At 38.4% G+C, this 20,687-nt stretch overlaps 2 non-coding genes across 2 annotated transcripts; both read right to left on the bottom strand.

The window, feature by feature from the left end:
• Positions 1-9,478: 9,478 nt before the first annotated feature.
• LOC130949405 (small nucleolar RNA R71) lies at positions 9,479-9,582 on the bottom strand. The gene has a single exon (XR_009073380.1). It is a non-coding gene; the product is annotated as a small nucleolar RNA R71 (small nucleolar RNA).
• An 8,308-nt stretch (positions 9,583-17,890) lies between these two features.
• LOC130949399 (small nucleolar RNA R71) lies at positions 17,891-17,994 on the bottom strand. Its single transcript, XR_009073379.1, has one exon. It is a non-coding gene; the product is annotated as a small nucleolar RNA R71 (small nucleolar RNA).
• Positions 17,995-20,687: the final 2,693 nt, after the last annotated feature.

Here is a 20,687-nt window from a genome sequence, read left to right as displayed (position 1 = left end):
CTTTCACGTATATTTTTATCTATTTATTCTTTTAACAACATTGTTGTAGTTATGACAAAAATTAATTATAGTAATTTTATGAGCAAACTAAACATGGTATGTCTTAAGAGATTATTGCTAATGAAATAATAAATTAATATTCATAGTTAGTCCAATTTCGCCAATATTTTATACGGGATGAGATCGGGTATAAATAGAGGTGGCAAAATAGGTCGAACCTGTCAGGATGACCCGCTGAACCCGCTAAAAATGCCAGGTTAGGCTAGGATTTGGAACTCGCCAAATAAAAAAATCTGCCAAGCTTGTATTGCTAAATTTGTGGGCTTTGGTGGGGCGGGATGGGCCGGCCCGTCGGGCAAAAAAATTTTATATTTTTTTATTAAATAAAAGAGTAATTAGTGCTACAAAATTATTATATAATTTTCAAACAATTTTTTTTATTTGTGTTTTTATTCTTCTTTTAGTTATTAATTTTTTTATTTTATTTTACATTTTCACATATATGCTCAAATTATGTGATTTATTTTTTAAAATAAAGATGGTTTTATTGACAAATATTATTTTGAATAATTTTATTGAAGTTAAAAATTTTAAAAAGGATAGTGAAAAATGTTATATTGTAATTTGACTATTTTTTATTTGTATTTGATTTTTTAATTATTATTTTTTATTAATTTTAATGAATTTATTTAAAAAAAAGAGTCAAGCGGGTTAGCCCGCCGACTCGCCAATCTGCCATAAAACAAAGCGAGTAGCATTTTGAACCAACTTTAGTTAGCGGGACAAGCCAACCTGCTCCGTTTTATGGCATGGTTCTAGGCGGGACGGGGTGGGCCGGTCCGCTTTGTCACCCATAGGTATAGGGTGTACCTGCTCCCTACTGTCCCGATATATGTATATAATATAAGAATAATGACCCAAATTAGTCCCCGAGATTTTTGAAATCGGACACTTTTGTCCCTCAAGTTTCAAAATACTTAAAACAGTCCTCAATGTTTACTTCTGTGACAAGACAGTATCCCTCTGTTAGTCACTAACGGTGTCTGCTGACGTGGAACATGAACTCACACAAGTGGCCTTAAGTGTCCACGTGTGCAAGCTGGATATATTAGTCCCTAAGCCAAATTACAAAATAGTCTCTAAAAAATTTAAAATATCTCATAATAGTTCATGAAAATTTTTTAAATTGCAAAATAGCCCCTTCGAATATTTTTAATCTTTTTCAAAAGTCAACGTCTTATAATATTTTTATTAATTAAAAAATAAAATATTATTAAAAGTATATATAATAAATAAATAATACAAAAGTAACAATATATAAACTTAAAGATAATTTTATATATTAACACCAAAATGTCATAAGAAATAATACTATTTAATTATTAATATATGATACCTATATTGAAGTGATGTAGAAAACATAATAATAACAACTAAATCTAAAATGTCATTACATTATGATATGGCTGTTATAAATCAAAATCTATAACTCGGTATTATATGTTATAACTTGGCATTATGTGTTATAACTCAGCATTGTGCGTTATAATTTGGCTCAATAGATTATAACTAGGAATAAAAACGTCTGATCAGATACTGTAACCAACCAATCTATAATAACTGCTCCTCAATATGGACAACCAACGAAAGCTTAACCGACTTATTCTACCTCACCTATAAAGGTATGATATTTTATCTTTAGAAGAAACATTGAATTCACAATACTAACTTAAGCATCGGAGTGTCTTTTGCAGGTACACTCCCCCTTTTTTTGCTCGTTCTCTCCATAGCGTGATACACTCTTGAACGAAGAGCTCGGATCTGTAAGAATAAAGCTCGGTACGAAAGATAACATTTTGGCACCGGCTACCAAGGACCGAGTTACATCTAGGTTACTCACCCAAGAACAATTGGTGCCCACCGTGGGGCCGAAGATATAGATCTTTACTTTTTCATCGGCCTCAGTGCTTCTACGTTTGTCCATGACTGATCTATCTCCACATACACCGTCCGAACTTCTCCAAATGGTAACTGAGTTGCAATAAGCCAACCAGCGTATGGCGGAGACAAACCAACACATGACGGAGGAGAATTAAAGAATGGCGAACTAGATTGCCGAGTTAGCTAATGCTCGGATTGAAAACAATGATGATCGTCAAGAATGAACCGAGGAGGCAGAACACCAATCTGGTCCAACACATGTTTTCAAAACTGCTCGGCATGAAGAAGCTCGATCTCCACAAGATGAAGAAGCTCAGCCAGAAAATAAAAACACCGAGCCTGATAACTCTGTCAGGCCATTCACAGCCGAAGTGATGAATTTTGAACTGCCCAGAAGATTCACCTTGCCGACGACCTTAACCCCCTACGATGGGTTAGAAGATCCAAAGAAATACGTCAAAAAGTTCAGATCCATAGTAAACAGTGCTTCCGATAAGGTCTTATGCCGTTGTTTTCCATCTTATTTAGACGGTCCTGCACTTGATTGGTTTTGTTCTTTGCCTGCAGATTTTATTTCTCATTTTCAGAAACTAGAAAAGCTTTTCGAGGATCATTTTGCTGGCTTTGCTATCTACCTACATGACTCTGACTACCTGAATACAATCAAACAAGGTCAGAATGAAAGCCTCAAAGACTACATGACTTGTTTCACAAAGATGGCCATGAGTATATCTGACCTCCACCCCGAGGTGCATTTGTATGCCATCAAAAGCAGACTCTGACCAGGAAAGTTCCAAGAGGCTATTGTTGTCTCCAAACCAAAGACCCTGTCCAAAATTTGCAAAAAGGCAAAAGGTCAGATCGATATCGAAGAACTCCATCAAGCTAGGAAAGCAGAAAAGCCCCAGTACAAAGAAGAAGATAAAACACGGGACAGTAAGAAAACTTTTAAACTAACCCCCCATTATGAATCATATACTCAGTTCAATACCAAAAGGGACGACATCATCAAGGAGATTCTAAATTCCAAATTGATCAAACCACCACGAAAGGCCGGCAATTATCCAGATGCAAAGAATGTAGATAAGTCAAAGTATTGCACATTTTACCAAAAATATGGACATACCAATGATGAGTGTGTCATCACCAAAGACCTCCTGGAGCGACTAGCTCGGCAAGATCATTTAGACAAATGCATTGGTTGCCATATACAAAGGCGCGCCCCTTCCTCTGGTGACCATACCTCGACAGGACAACACAACCGAGAATAGGAAAGGGCGACTTCAAGTCTCCCTGAACAACCACGGGGAATTGTTAACTGCATTTCTGGAGGTTTTGCAGGTAGAGGAGCTACAAGCTCGGTGCGGAAATGCTTATACCGAGCTATGCTATCGATAGAAGGCAGTCTTAGCAACAACCAAATGCCTTCACATTTTCCTCAAATGACGTTTTAGGCCTCTAACTTCAATACAACCATAACAAATCTAGATGACCCAATCGTAATCTCCATCCAGTTAGGAGATCTTTTGGTTAGAAAAGTACTACTGGATCCTGGGAACAGTGCTGATGTTCTTTTCTATTCAACGTTCTAGAAAATGAAGCTGAGAAACAACATACTCCAACCTTTCACTAGCGTCTTGGTTGGATTATTAGGTGAAAGAGTCCCGGTTTTGGGATCTGTGTGGTTATAAACCACACTGGGTGAGCCTCCCTGATAAAAAAATTCAGATGTTCAATATTTAATTGTGAACTGCTTTATCCCCTACAATTTGATACCTGGCAGACCTTTTTTGAATAAGTTTAGTGCTATAGTATCTACAATTCATCTTTGTGTTAAGTTTCATGTGCAGGATGATCTTATCGCAACAATTTACGGCGACACCCATAAAGCTCGTCAATGCTACAACAATAGTCTGAAAAGACCAAACCGAACTGTGAATGCCCAAGTGAACAATATTAGCAGTCAGGACGAACTCCCAGCTTTGGCTGACCTTGACCCAAGGGCCGATGTTCTCGAGCGACCAACCCCAACAGAGGATTTACAAAAAAATTATTTTACAAATAATTCGGACAAGTTTACTTATGTAGGAAGCACACATAGTTCTGAAGAAAAAGCTTCATTTCAAACATTCCTACAACAACATGCCGACTTATTTGCATGGACACCGCCTGACATGCCTGGTATTGACCCCTTAGTCATCTCTCACAAGTTGGCATTGGATTGACCTGTCCGACCTATAGCACAGAAGAAGCGAAACCTAGGCCTTGAAAGGAAGCAAGCCTTTCTAGAAGAGACCAAGAAGCTAATCAGTGAAGGCTTCATACAGGAAATCAGATTCACAACATGGTTGGCGAACGTCGTCACGATAAAGAAACATAATGGTAAATGGCGCATGTGTGTTGATTTCATCGATCTCAACAAAGCATGCCCAAAAGATTTCTATCCCTTACCATCTATTGAGTGTTTAGTAGATAATGCTTCGGGTTATCAAACATTAAGTTTCATGGATGCGTATTTTGGCTATAACCATATTCTAATGCATCCATCCGATCAAAACAAGACTACATTTATTACTGAATACAGATATTACTACTATAAAGTTATCCCATTTGGACTTAAGAATGTAGGAGCAATGTATCAACGCCTTATGGACAAGGTATTCGCAGCACAGATCGGCAGAAACCTAGAAGTTTACGTCGACGACATGGTGGCCAAAACAAAGCTTGGCAACTACCATCTTGATGACCTTGCAAAAATATTCAACCAAATACGATGATACAATATGTGACTTAACCTTGAGAAGTGCGCCTTCGGCGTATAGGGAGGTGAATTCCTCGGCTTCATGCTCACCAACCGAAGAATCGAAGCCAACCTCGAGAAATGCCAAGTTGTATTGGGCATGGCGAGCCCACAAATAATCAAAGAAGTGAAATGATTAACAGGGAGACTTGCTGCACTATCTAGATTCCTTGCTTGTTTAGCATCTAAGTAATTGATGCAGAAATCCACTTCCGGGGCCCACTTGGTGTGTGCTTGGGCTGAGCTTGAGCTTTACACATGTAGAGGCTTCTTTTGGAGTTGAACACCAAGTTGTAACGTATTTTTGGCGTTCAACTCTGGTTCGTGACGTGTTTTTGGCGTTTGACTCCAGAATGCAGCATGGAACTGGCGTTGAGCGCCAGTTTACGTCATCTAATCACGAATAAAGTATGAACTATTATATATTGCTGAAAAGCTCTGAATGTCTACTTTCCAACGCCGTTGAGAGTGCGCCATTTGGAGTTCTGAAACTCCAGAAAATTCATTTCGAGTGCAGGGAGATCAGAATCCAACAGCATCAGCAGTCCTTTGTCAGCCTCCTTATCAGAGTTTTGCTCAGGTCCCTTAATTTCAGCCAGAAATTACCTGAAATCACAGAAAAACACACAAACTCATAGTAAAGTCCAGAAATTTAAATTTAGCATAAAAACTAATGAAAACATCCCTAAAAGTAGCTAGATTATACTAAAAACTATCTAAAAACAATGCCAAAAAGCGTATAAATTATCCGCTCATCACAACACTGATGAGCGGATAATTTATACGCTTTTTGGCATTGTTTTTAGGTAGTTTTTAGTAAGTTCAAGCTACTTTTAGGGATGTTTTCATTAGTTGAGTTTGTGTGTTTTTCTGTGATTTCAGGTAATTTCTGGCTGAAATTGAGGGACTTGAGCAAAACCTTGAAAAAGGCTGACAAAAGGACTGCTGTTGCTGTTGGAATCTGACCTCCCTGCACTAGAAATGGATTTTCTGGAGCTACAGAACTCCAAATGGCGTGCTCTCAACGGCGTTGGAAAGTAGACATCCAGAGCTTTCCAGAAATATATAATGGTCCATACTTTATTCGGGAATTGACGACGTAAAGTGGCGCTCAACGCAGTAAAGAGTTAAACGCCAGAAACGTTCATAACCCGGAGTTGAACGCCAGAAACATGCTATAACTCGGCGTCAACTCCAAGAAAAGCCTCAGCTCGTGGATAGATCAAGCTCAGCCCAAGCATACACCAAGTGGGCCCCGGAAGTGGATTTATGCATCAATTACTTACTCATGTAAACCCTAGTAGCTAGTCTAGTATAAATAGGATAAGTTACTATTGTATTAAAAGGGGGATCTCTTGACCATTCGGTCTTTTGATCATTTAGGGGGTGGCCATTCGGCCAGCCTGAACCTTTCACTTGTATTTTCAACGGTGGAGTTTCTGCACACCATTGATAAGGGTGTGGAGCTCTGCTGTACCTCAAGTTCAATACAATTATTTTACTTTTTATTCAATTCTCTTTTATTCTTATTCCAAGAATATGTTGCACTTCAACTGATGAATGTGATGATCCATGACACTCATCATCATTTTCACTATGAATGCGCGTGAGTGACAACCAACGTTTACTTTAGGCCGGGCGCTATCTCTTAGATTCCCAACAGAATCTTTGTGGTATAAGCTAGATAGATGGCGGCATTCATGGGGATCCAGAAAGTCTAACCTTGTCTGTGGTATTCCGAGTAGGATCCGGGAATCCGGAAAGTCTAACCTTGTCTGTGGTATTCCGCCAAGATATATGTTGCACTTCAACTTGATGAATGTGATGATCCATGACACTCATCATCATTTTCACCTATGAATGCGCGTGAGTGACAACCACTTCCGTTCTACTTTAGGCCGGGCGCATATCTCTTAGATTCCCCAACAGAATCTTTGTGGTATAAGCTAGATAGATGGCGGCATTCATGGGGATCCAGAAAGTCTAACCTTGTCTGTGGTATTCCGAGTAGGATCCCGGGAATCCGGAAAGTCTAACCTTGTCTGTGGTATTCCGAGTAGGATTCCGGTATTGAATGACTGTGACGAGCTTCAAACTCCTGAAGGTTAGGCGTTAGTGACAGACGCAAAAGAATCAAGGGATTCTATTCCAGTCTGATTGAGAACCGACAGATGATTAGCCGTGCTGTGACAGCGCATAGGACCATTTTCCCGAGAGGATAAAAAGTAGTCATTGAAGACGGTGATGCCCTACATACAGCTTGCCATGGAAAGGAGTAAGAAGGATTTGATGAATGTGATAAGAAAGTAGAGATTCGAGAGGATTCTAGCATCTCCACACGCCTATCTGAAATTCCCACCATTAATTTACATAAGTATTTCTATCCTATTTTATTTTCTGTTTATTATTAATTTTCAAACTCATCATAAACCATTTAATCTGCCTAACTGAGATTTACAAGGTGACCATAGCTTGCTTCATACCAACAATCTCTTTGGGATCGACCCTTACTCACGTAAGGTATTACTTGGATGACCCAGTACACTTGCTGGTTAAGTTGAACGGAGTTATGATCACACCAGGGATTATTAAGATCCTAATTCATCACACCTTGATCTCTTTGGGGTATTTTTGATTTCATACAAATACAAAGAGACTAACTTTGAGGATCACAATTTCGTCCACCAAGTTTTTGGCGCCGTTGCCGGGGATTGTTCGAGTATGGACAACTGACGGTTCATCTTGTTGCTCAGATTAGGTAATTTTCTTTTCAAAAAGTTTTCAAAAATCTTTCAAAAATATTTTTTTATTATTATTTTCGTTTTTCCAAAGTATATTTTCGAAAAGAAAATAATAAAAATCCAAAAAAAAAAAATTAGAAAATCATAAAATAAAAAATATTTTGTGTTTCTTGTTTGAGTCTTGAGTCAATTTTTAAGTTTGGCGTCAATTGCATGCTTTAAAAATTTTTCTTGCATTTTTCGAAAATTCCATGCATTCATAGTGTTCTTCATGATCTTCAAGTTGTTCTTGATAAGTCCTCTTGTTTGATCTTGATGTTTTCTTATTTTGTGTTGTTTGTTGTTTTTCATATGCATTTTTCGTTTGTTAGAGTCCATGCATTAAAGATTTCTAAGTTTGGTGTCTTGCATATTTTCTTTGCATCAAAAATTTTTCAAAATGATGTTCTTGATGTTCATCATGATCTTCAAAGTGTTCTTGGTGTTCATCTTGACATTCATAGTGTTCTTGCATGCATTAAGTGTTTGATCCAAAATTTTCATGTTTTGGGTCATGTTTGTGTTTTTCTCTCTCATAATTAAAAATTCAAAAATAAAAAATATATCTTTTCCTCTTTTTCTCTCCAAATTTTCGAAATTTTGGGTTGACTTGGTCAAAAATTTTCAAAATTAGTTGTTTCTTACAAGTCAAGTCAAATTTTCAAAAATTTAAAAATCTTATCTTTTCAAAATCTTTTTCAAAAATCATATCTTTTCCAATTTTTCCTCTTTTTTCAAAAATTTCAAAAAAAAAATTTTCAAAATATTTTCAAAACCTTTTTCTTATCTTTATATCAAATTTTCAAAAATTAGCTAACAAAAAAATGTGATTGATTCAAAAATTTGAAGTTTGTTACTTTCTTGTTAAGAAAGGTTCAATCTTTAAGTTCTAGAATCTTATCTTGTAGTTTCTTGTTAGTGAAGTAAGTAATTTTAAATTTTTGAATTAAATCTTCTTATCTTTTTCAAAATTTGATTTTAAAATATCTTATCTAACTTCTTATCTCCTTATCTTTTTAAAATTTGATTTTAATATCTTTCTCAACTAACTATTTGACTTTTTGTTTGTTTCTTATCTTTTTCAAAACCACCTAACTACTTTTCCCTCTATGATTTTCGAAAATATCTCACCTTTTTTTCAAAAATTCTTTTTGCTCTAAATTTTAATTTTAATTATATTTTATCTTTAATTTTCGAAAATTACTAACCCCTTTTTAAAATTATTTTCGAAATTCTCCCTCTCTTTTCTTGTTGTATTTAATTATTTAATTACTAACACTTCTCTTCACCTCTCTCCATCTAAATATCCGAATCCCCTCTTCTACATTCTTCTCCCCTTTCTTCTTCTACTAACATAAAGGAATCTCTATACTGTGACATAGAGGATTCCTCTTCTTTTCTTGTTTTTCTTCTCTTTCATATGAGCAGGAACAAGGAAAAAGGCACTCTTGTTGAAATTGATCCAGAACCTAAAAGGACTTTGAAGAGGAAACTAAGAGAAGCTAAATTACAACAATCCAGAAGTAACCTTTCAGAAATTTTTGAACAAGAGAAGGAGATGGCAGCCGAACTCAATAATGATAATGCAAGGAGAATGCTTGGTGACTTCACAAAGCCAACGTCCAAATTTGATGGAAGAAGCATCTCTATTCCTGTCATTGGAGCCAATAATTTTGAGCTTAAGCCTCAACTAGTTGCTTTAATGCAACAGAACTGCAAGTTTTATGGACTTCCATCTGGGGATCCTTACCAGTTTTTAACTGAGTTCTTGCAGATTTGTGAGACTATAAAGACGAATGGAGTTGATCCTGAAGTCTACAGACTCATGCTTTTCCCCTTTTCTGTAAGAGACAGAGCTAGAATATGGTTGGATTCACAACCTAAGGATAGCCTGGACTCCTGGGATAAGCTGGTCACTGCCTTCTTGGATAAATTCTTTCCTCCTCAAAAGCTGAGCAAGCTTAGAGTGGATGTTCAGACCTTCAAACAAAAAGATGGTGAATCCCTCTATGAAGCTTGGGAAAGATACAAGCAGTTGACCAAAAGGTGTCCATCTGACATGTTTTCAGAGTGGACCATATTAGATATATTCTATTATGGTCTATCTGAGTTTTCGAAAATGTCATTGGACCATTCTGCAGGTGGATCCATTCACCTAAAGAAAACGCCTGCAGAAGCTCAAGAACTCATTGACATGGTTGCAAATAACCAATTTATGTACACTTCTGAGAGGAATTCCGTGAATAATGGGATACCTCAGAAGAAAGGAGTTCTTGAAATTGATGCTCTGAATGCCATATTGGCTCAGAACAAAGTGTTGACTCAGTAAGTCAACATGATTTCTCAAAATCTGAATGGATGGCAAAATGCATCCAACAGTACTAAAGAGGCAGCTTCTGAAGAAGCTTATGATCCTGAGAACCCTGCAATGGCAGAGATTAATTACATGGGTGAACCTTATGGAAACACCTATAATTCATCATGGAGAAATCATCCAAATTTCTCATGAAAGGATCAACAAAAGCCTCAACAAGGCTTCAACAATGGTGGACGCAATAGGCTGAGCAATAGCAAGCCTTTTCCATCATCTTCTCAGCAACAGAGAGAGAATTCTGAACAGAGCACTTCTCATTTAGCCAATCTAGTCTCTGATCTGTCAAAGGCCACATTCAGTTTCATGAGTGAAACAAGATCCTCCATCAGAAATCTGGAGGCACAAGTGGGCCAGCTGAGTAAGAAACTCATTGAAACTCCTCCCAGTATTCTCCCAAGCAATCCAGAAGAGAATCCAAAAGGAGAGTGCAAGGCCATTGATGTAATCAACATGGCCGAATGCACAAGGGAGGAGGAGGACGAAAATCCTAGTGAGGAAGACCTCCTGGGACGTCTCTCAAGCAAGAAGGAGTTTTCTATTAAGGATCCAAAGGAATCTGAGGCTCATATAGAGACCATAGAGATTCCATTAAATCTCCTTCTGCCATTCATAAGCTCTGAAGAGTATTCTTTCTCTGAAGAGGATGAAGATGTGACTGGAGAGCAAGTTGCTCAATATTTAGGAGCTATCATGAAACTGAATGCCAAGTTGTTTGGTAATGAGACTTGGGAAAGTGAACCTCCCTTGCTCATTAATGAACTAGATACCTGGATTCAGCAAAATTTACCTCAAAAGAGACAAGATCCTGGCAAGTTCTTAATACCTTGTACCATAGGCACCATGACCTTTGAAAAAGCTCTATGTGATCTAGGGTCAGGGATAAATCTTATGCCACTCTCTGTAATGGAGAAGCTGGGGATCATTGAGGTACAACCTGCATTGTTCTCATTACAACTGGCAGACAAGTCATTAAGACAAGCTTATGGAGTAGTAGAGGACGTGTTAGTAAAGGTTGAAGGCCTTTACATCCCTGCTGATTTCATAATCTTAGACACTAGGAAGGAAGAGGATGATTGCATCATCCTTGGAAGACCTTTCCTAGCCACAGCAGGAGCTGTGATAGATGTCAACAGAGGTGAATTAGTCCTTCAATTGAATGGGGACTACCTTGTGTTTAAGGCACATCGCCATCCCTCTGTGACAAAAGAGAGTAAGCATGAAGAGCTTCTCTCAGTTCAGAGTCAAGAAGAGCCCCCACAGTCAAACTCTAAGTTTGGTGTTGGGAGGCCACAACCAAACTCTAAGTTTGATGTTAAGACCCCATATCCAAACTCTAAGTTTGGTGTTGGGACTATACAACATTGACCTGATCACCTTTGTGGCTCCATGAGAGCCCACTGTCAAGCTATTGACATTAAAGAAGCGCTTGTTGGGAGGCAACCCTATTTTATTTTATTTTATTGTTATTTTGTGTTTTATTAGGTACATGATCATGTGGAGTCACGAAAAAATATAAAAATTAAAAACAGAATCAAAAATAGCAGAAGAAAAATCACACCCTGGAGGAAGCACAGACTAGCATTCAACGCCAGTAAGGAGCATCTAGCTGGCGTTCAACGCCAGAACAGAGCATGAATCTGGCGCTGAACGCCAGAAACAAGCAACATTCTGGCGTTTGAACGCCAGGAATGTGCCTTGAGGAAAGCTGGCACTGAACGCCAGTAACAAGCATGGAACTGGCGTTCAACGCCAGAAACATGCTGCATATGGGCGTTGAACGCCCAGAACATGCTTTACATGGGCGTTGAACGCCCAGAACGTGCATCACCTCGGCGTTTAAACACCAGAATGGTATGCAAAGGCATTTTACATGCCTATTTGGTGCAAGGATGGAATTCCTTGACACCTCAGGACCTGTGGACCCCATAGGATCACCTCAGGATCTGTGGACCCCACAGGATCCCCACCTAACATATTCCCACCTTACCTCCTAATCCTATTTACACTCTCCCCCATATCACACTTCCCAAAACCCTTCACCAATCACCTCAATCTCTCTTCCCCATCACCTATTCACCACTCACATCTATCCACTCTTCCCCATAAACCCCACCTACCTCCGAAATTCAAAAATCTTTCCCACCCAAACCCACCCTAAAATGGCCGAACTTACCCTCTCCCCTTTCCCTATATAAACCCCTCCATTCCACTTTATTTTCACACAACACAAACCCCTCTTCCATACCTTGGCCGAAACACCATCTCTCCCTCTCCTCCATATTTTCTTCTTCTTCTTCTTCTCTTATTTCTTCTCTTTCTCGAGGGCGAGCAATATTTTAAGTTTGGTGTGGTAAAAGCATAAGCTTTTTGTTTTTCCATTACCATCAATGGCACCTAAGGCCGGAGAATCCTCTAGGAAAGGAAAAGGAAAGACAAAAGCTTCCACCTCCGAGTCATGGGAGATGGAAATATTCATCTCCAAAAGCCATCAAGACCACTTCTATGATGTTGTGGCAAAGAAGAAGGTGATCCCTGAGGTCCCTTTCAAGCTCAAGAAAAATGAGTATCCGGAGATCCGACATGAGATCGAAGAAGAGGTTGGGAAGTCCTAACCAACCCCATGCACAAGTCGGAATCTTAATGGTTCAAGAGTTCTATGCCAATGCATGGATCACTAGGAACCATGATCAAAGTATGAACCGAGTCCAAAGAATTATCTCACAATGGTTCGGGGAAATACTTAGATTTTAGCCCGGAATGTGAGATTGGCGTTCCACTTGCCCATGATGCAAGAAGATGTACGCCCCTACACTAGAAGGGTCAACTTTAATCAAAGGTTGGACCAAGTCCTTATGGACATATGTGTGGAAGGACCTCAATGGAAGAGAGACTCCAAAGGCAAGCCAGTCCAACTAAAAAGACTGGACCTCAAGCCTGTGGCTAGAGGATGGTTGGAGTTCATTCAACGCTCTGTCATTCCCACTAGCAACCGATCTGAAGTTACTGTGGATCGGGCCATCATGATTCATAGCATCATGATTGGAGAGGAAGTAGAAGTTCATGAAGTCATCTCCAATGAATTCTACAAAATAGCCGAAAAACCCTCCACCATGGCAAGGCTAGCTTTTCCTCACCTTATTTGCCATCTATGTTACTCAGCTGGAGTTATCATAGAAGGAGACATCTCCATTGAAGAGGATAAGCCCATCACCAAGAAGAGGATGGAGCAAGCAAGAGAGACCCTCCACGGTTCTCAAGAGATGCATGAGGAAGCTCATCATCAAGAAATCCCTGAGATGCCTCAAGGGATGCACTTTCCTCCCAACAACTATTGGGAACAACTCAACACTTCCTTAGAAGATTTGAGCCACAATGTGGAACAATTAAGGGTGGAACATCATGAGCACTCCATCATTCTCCATGAAATAAGAGAAGATCAAAGAGCAATGAGGGAGGAGCAACAAAGGCAATGAAGGGACATAGAAGAGCTTAAGGACATTGTTGGTCCTTCAAGAAGAAGAATCCACTAAGGTGGATTCATTCCTTGTTCTTATTTCTTTCTGTTTTTCGGTTTCTATGTTATGATTATCTATGTTTTGTGTCTCTACTTCATGATCATTAGTATGTAGTAACTATGTCTTAAAGCTATGAATAAAATCCATTAATCCTTCACCTCTTAAATGAAATATGCTTTAATTCAAAAGAACAAGAAGTACATAAATTTCGAATTTATCCTTGAATTTAGTTTAATTATATTGATGTGGTGACAATACTTTTGTTTCTGAATGAATGCTTGAACAGTGCAATATTTTTGATCTTGTTTGAATGTTAAAACTGTTGGCTCTTGAAAGAATGATGAACAAGAGAAATGTTATTGATGATCTGAAAAATCAGAAATTGATTCTTGAAGCAAGAAAAGCCGTGAAAAGAAGAAAGCTTGCGAAAAAAAAAGAAAAAAGAAAAAAGAAAAGCAGGCAGAAAAAGCCAGTAGCCCTTAAAACCAAAAGGCAAGGGTAAAAAGTGATCCAAAGCAAAAGAGTGTGCTTAAGAGCTCTGGACACCACTAACTGGGGACTTTAGCAAAGCTGAGTCACAATCTGAAAAGGTTCACCCGTTATGTATCTGTGGCATTTATCCGGTGGTATACTGGAAAACAAAGTGCTTAGGGCCACGGCCAAGACTCATAAGTAGCTGTGTACAAGTCCCGCTCATCTAATTAGAATTAATATTCATTGATTTTGAAATTTATGGTATATCTCTCTTTTATCCTATTTGAATTTAAGTTGCTTGGGGACAAGCAACAATTTAAGTTTGGTGTTGTGATGAGCGGATAATTATACGCTTTTTGGCATTGTTTTTAGGGATGTTTTCATTAGTTTTTATGTTAAATTCACATTTCTGGACTTTACTATGAGTTTGTGTGTTTTTCTGTGATTTCAGGTAATTTCTGGCTGAAATTGAGGGACTTGAGCAAAACCTTGAAAAAGGCTGACAAAAGGACTGCTGATGCTGTTGGAATCTGACCTCCCTGCACTCGAAATGGATTTTCTGGAGCTATAGAACTCTAAATGGTGCGTTTTCAATGGCGTTGGAAAGTAGACATCCAGAGATTTCCAACAGTATATAATAGTCCAAACTTTATTCGGGAATTGACGACGTAAAGTGGCGCTCAACGCGAAGTACATGCTGCTGTCTGGAGTTAAATGCCAGAAACACGTCATAACCCGGAGTTGAACGCCAGAAACACGCTATAACTCGGCGTTCAACTCCAAGAAAAGCCTCAGCTCGTGGATAGATCAAGCTCAGCCCAAGCATACACTATGTGGGCCCCAGAAGTGGATTTATGCATCAATTACTTACTCATGTAAACCCTAGTAGCTAGTCTAGTATAAATAGGATAAGTTACTATTGTATTAAAAGGGGGATCTCTTGACCATTCAATCTTTTGATCATTCAGGGGGCTGGCCATTCGGCCATGCCTGAACCTTTCACTTATGTATTTTCAATGGTGGAGTTTCTGCACACCATAGATTAAGGGTGTGGAGCTCTACTGTACCTCAAGTTTCAATACAATTATTATTACTTTTTATTCAATTCTCTTTTATTCTTATTCCAAGATATACGTTGCACTTCAACTTGATGAATGTGATGATCCGTGACACTCATCATCATTCTCACCTATGAACGCGCGTGACTGACAACCACTTCCGTTCTACTTTAGGCCGGGCGCATATCTCTTAGATTCCCCAACAGAATCTTCGTGGTATAAGCTAGATAGATGGCGGCATTCATGGGGATCTGGAAAGTCTAACCTTGTCTGTGGTATTCCGAGTAAGATCCCGGGAATCCGGAAAGTCTAACCTTGTCTGTGGTATTCCGAGTAGGATTCCGGTATTGAATGACTGTGATGAGCTTCAAACTCCTGAAGGCTGGGCGTTAGTGACAGACGCAAAAGAATCAAGGGATTCTATTCCAGCATGATTGAGAACCGACAGATGATTAGCCGTGCTGTGACAGCGCATAGGATCATTTTCCCGAGAGGATAAAAAGTAGCCATTGAAGACGGTGATGCCCTACATACAGCTTGCCATGGAAAGGAGTAAGAAGGATTGGATGAATGTGATAAGAAAGTAGAGATTCGAGAGGATTCTAGCATCTCCACACGCCTATCTGAAATTCCCCACCATTAATTTACATAAGTATTTATATCCTATTTTATTTTCTGTTTATTATTAATTTTCAAACTCATCATAAACCATTTAATCTGCCTAACTGAGATTTACAAGGTGACCATAGCTTGCTTCATACCAACAATCTCTGTGGGATCGACCCTTACTCATGTAAGGTATTACTTGGATGACCCAGTACACTTGCTGGTTAAGTTGAACGGAGTTATGATCACACCAGGGATTATTAAGATCCCAATTCATCACACCATGATCTCTTTGGGGTATTTTTGATTTCATACAAATACAAAGAGACCAACTTTGAGGATCACAATTTCGTCCACCAAGTTTTTGGCGCCGTTGCCGGGGATTGTTCGAGTATGGACAACTGACGGTTCATCTTGTTGCTCAGATTAGGTAATTTTCTTTTCAAAAAGTTTTCAAAAATCTTTCAAAAATATTTTTTTATTATTATTTTCGTTTTTCCAAAGTATATTTTCGAAAAAAATAATAAAAATCCAAAAAAAAATTAGAAAATCATAAAAATAAAAAATATTTTGTGTTTCTTGTTTGAGTCTTGAGTCAATTTTTAAGTTTGGTGTCAATTGCATGCTTTAAAAAATTTTCTTGCATTTTTCGAAAATTCCATGCATTCATAGTGTTCTTCATGATCTTCAAGTTGTTCTTGATAAGTCCTCTTGTTTGATCTTGATGTTTTCTTATTTTGTGTTGTTTGTTGTTTTTCATATGCATTTTTCGTTTGTTAGAGTCCATGCATTAAAGATTTCTAAGTTTGGTGTCTTGCATGTTTTCTTTGCATCAAAAATTTTTTAAAATTATGTTCTTGATGTTCATCATGATCTTCAAAGTGTTCTTGGTGTTCATCTTGACATTCATAGTGTTCTTGCATGCATTAAGTGTTTGATCCAAAATTTTCATGTTTTGGGTCATGTTTGTGTTTTTCTCTCTCATAATTAAAAATTCAAAAATAAAAAATTTTCAAAATTAGTTGTTTCTTACAAGTCAAGTCAAATTTTCAAAAATTTAAAATCTTATCTTTTCAAAATCTTTTTCAAAAATCATATCTTTTCCAATTTTTCCTCTTTTTTTCGAAAATTTCAAAAAAAAATCTTTTTCAAAATATTTTCAAAACCTTTTTCTTATCTTTATATCAAATTTTCAAAAATTAGCTAACAAAAAATGTGATTGATTCAAAAATTTGAAGTTTGTTACTTTCTTGTTAAGAAAGGTTCAATCTTTAAGTTCTAGAATCTTATCTTGTAGTTTCTTGTTAGTGAAGTAAGTAATTTTAAATTTTTGAATTAAATCTTCTTATCTTTTTCAAAATTTGATTTTAAAATATCTTATCTAACTTCTTATCTCCTTATCTTTTTAAAATTTGATTTTAATATCTTTCTCAACTAACTATTTGACTTTTTGTTTGTTTCTTATCTTTTTCAAAACCACCTAACTACTTTTCCCTCTATGATTTTTGAAAATATCTCACCTTTTTTTCAAAAATTCTTTTTGCTCTAAATTTTAATTTTAATTATATTTTATCTTTAATTTTCGAAAATTACTAACCCCTTTTTAAATTATTTCGAAATTCTCCCTCTTTTCTTGTTGTATTTAATTATTTAATTACTAACACTTCTCTTCACCTCTCTCCATCTAAATATCCGAATCCCCTCTTCTACATTCTTCTCCCCTTTCTTCTTCTACTAACATAAAGGAATCTCTATACTGTGACATAGAGGATTCCTCTTCTTTTCTTATTTTTCTTCTCTTTCATATGAGCAGGAACAAGGAAAAAGGCACTCTTGTTGAAATTGATCCAGAACCTGAAAGGACTTTGAAGAGGAAACTAAGAGAAGCTAAATTACAACAATCGAGAAGTAACCTTTCAGAAATTTTTGAACAAGAGAAGGAGATGGCAGCCGAACTCAATAATGATAATGCAAGGAGAATGCTTGGTGACTTCACAAAGCCAACGTCCAAATTTGATGGAAGAAGCATCTCTATTCCTGTCATTGGAGCCAATAATTTTGAGCTTAAGCCTCAACTAGTTGCTTTAATGCAACAGAACTGCAAGTTTTATGGACTTCCATCTGGGGATCCTTACCAGTTTTTAACTGAGTTCTTGCAGATTTGTGAGACTATAAAGACGAATGGAGTTGATCCTGAAGTCTACAGACTCATGCTTTTCCCCTTTTTTGTAAGAGACAGAGCTAGAATATGGTTGGATTCACAACCTAAGGATAGCCTGGACTCCTGGGATAAGCTGGTCACTGCCTTCTTGGATAAATTCTTTCCTCCTCAAAAGCTGAGCAAGCTTAGAGTGGATGTTCAGACCTTCAAACAAAAAGATGGTGAATCCCTCTATGAAGCTTGGGAAAGATACAAGCAGTTGACCAAAAGGTGTCCATCTGACATGTTTTCAGAGTGGACCATATTAGATATATTCTATTATGGTCTATCTGAGTTTTCAAAAATGTCATTGGACCATTCTGCAGGTGGATCCATTCACCTAAAGAAAACGCCTGCAGAAGCTCAAGAACTCATTGACATGGTTGCAAATAACCAATTTATGTACACTTCTGAGAGGAATTCCGTGAATAATGGGATACCTCAGAAGAAAGGAGTTCTTGAAATTGATGCTCTGAATGCCATATTGGCTCAGAACAAAGTGTTGACTTAGTAAGTCAACATGATTTCTCAAAATCTGAATGGATGGCAAAATGCATCCAACAGTACTAAAGAGGCAGCTTCTGAAGAAGCTTATGATCCTGAGAACCCTGCAATGGCAGAGATTAATTACATGGGTGAACTTTATGGAAACACCTATAATTCATCATGGAGAAATCATCCAAATTTCTCATGAAAGGATCAACAAAAGCCTCAACAAGGCTTCAACAATGGTGGACGCAATAGGCTGAGCAATAGCAAGCCTTTTCCATCATCTTCTCAGCAACAGAGAGAGAATTCTGAACAGAGCACTTCTCATTTAGCCAATCTAGTCTCTAATCTATCAAAGGCCACATTCAGTTTCATGAGTGAAACAAGATCCTCCATCAGAAATCTGGAGGCACAAGTGGGCCAACTGAGTAAGAAAGTCATTGAAACTCCTCCCAGTATTCTCCCAAGCAATCCAGAAGAGAATCCAAAAGGAGAGTGCAAGGCCATTGATGTAATCAACATGGCCGAATGCACAAGGGAGGAGGAGGACGAAAATCCTAGTGAGGAAGACCTCCTGGGACGTCTCTCAAGCAAGAAGGAGTTTTCTATTAAGGATCCAAAGGAATCTGAGGCTCATATAGAGACCATAGAGATTCCATTAAATCTCCTTCTGCCATTCATAAGCTCTGAAGAGTATTCTTTCTCTGAAGAGGATGAAGATGTGACTGGAGAGCAAGTTGCTCAATATTTAGGAGCTATCATGAAACTGAATGCCAAGTTGTTTGGTAATGAGACTTGGGAAAGTGAACCTCCCTTGCTCATTAATGAACTAGATACCTGGATTCAGCAAAATTTACCTCAAAAGAGACAAGATCCTGGCAAGTTCTTAATACCTTGTACCATAGGCACCATGACCTTTGAAAAAGCTCTATGTGATCTAGGGTCAGGGATAAATCTTATGCCACTCTCTGTAATGGAGAAGCTGGGGATCATTGAGGTACAACCTGCATTGTTCTCATTACAACTGGCAGACAAGTCATTAAGACAAGCTTATGGAGTAGTAGAGGACGTGTTAGTAAAGGTTGAAGGCCTTTACATCCCTGCTGATTTCATAATCTTAGACACTAGGAAGGAAGAGGATGATTGCATCATCCTTGGAAGACCTTTCCTAGCCACAGCAGGAGCTGTGATAGATGTCAACAGAGGTGAATTAGTCCTTCAATTGAATGGGGACTACCTTGTGTTTAAGGCACATCGCCATCCCTCTGTGACAAAAGAGAGTAAGCATGAAGAGCTTCTCTTAGTTCAGAGTCAAGAAGAGCCCCCACAGTCAAACTCTAAGTTTGGTGTTGGGAGGCCACAACCAAACTCTAAGTTTGATGTTAAGACCCCATATCCAAACTCTAAGTTTGGTGTTGGGACTATACAACATTGACCTGATCACCTTTGTGGATCCATGAGAGCCCACTGTCAAGCTATTGACATTAAAGAAGCGCTTGTTGGGAGGCAACCTTATTTTATTTTATTTTATTTTATTGTTATTTTGTGTTTTATTAGGTACATGATCATGTGGAGTCACGAAAAAATATAAAAATTAAAAACAGAATCAAAAATAGCAGAAGAAAAATCACACCCTGGAGGAAGCACAGACTAGCGTTCAACGCCAGTAAGGAGCATCTAGCTGGCGTTCAACGCCAGAACAGAGCATGAATCTGGCGCTGAACGCCAGAAACAAGCAACATTCTGGCGTTTGAACGCCAGGAATGTGCCTTGAGGAAAGCTGGCACTGAACGCCAGTAACAAGTATGGAACTGGCGTTCAACGCCAGAAACATGCTGCATATGGGCGTTGAACGCCCAGAACATGCTTTACATGGGCGTTGAACGCCCAGAACATGCTTTACATGGGCGTTGAACGCCCAGAACGTGCATCACCTCGGCGTTTAAACGCCAGAATGGTATGCAAAGGCATTTTACATGCCTATTTGGTGCAAGGATGGAATTCTTTGACACCTCAGGACCTGTGGACCCCACAGGATCACCTCAGGATCTGTGGACCCCACAGGATCCCCACCTAACATATTCCCACCTTACCTCCTAATCCTATTTACACTCTCCCCCATATCACACTTCCCAAAACCCTTCACCAATCACCTCAATCTCTCTTCCCCATCACCTATTCACCACTCACATCCATCCACTCTTCCCCATAAACCCCACCTACCTCCAAAATTCAAAAATCTTTCCCACCCAAACCCACCCCAAAATGGCCGAACCTACCCTCTCCCCTTTCCCTATATAAACCCCTCCATTCCACTTCATTTTCACACAACACAAACACCTCTTCCATACCTTGGCCGAAACACCATCTCTCCCTCTCCTCCATATTTTCTTCTTCTTCTTCTTCTTCTCTTCTTTCTTCTCTTTCTCGAGGGCGAGCAATATTTTAAG

The sequence above is a fragment of the Arachis stenosperma genome, chromosome 1 (genome assembly GCF_014773155.1).
Source record: "Arachis stenosperma cultivar V10309 chromosome 1, arast.V10309.gnm1.PFL2, whole genome shotgun sequence".
NCBI lineage: Eukaryota > Viridiplantae > Streptophyta > Magnoliopsida > Fabales > Fabaceae > Arachis > Arachis stenosperma.
Note: the sequence above shows the minus strand (reverse complement) of the source record. Positions and strands in the feature narration are given on the sequence as shown.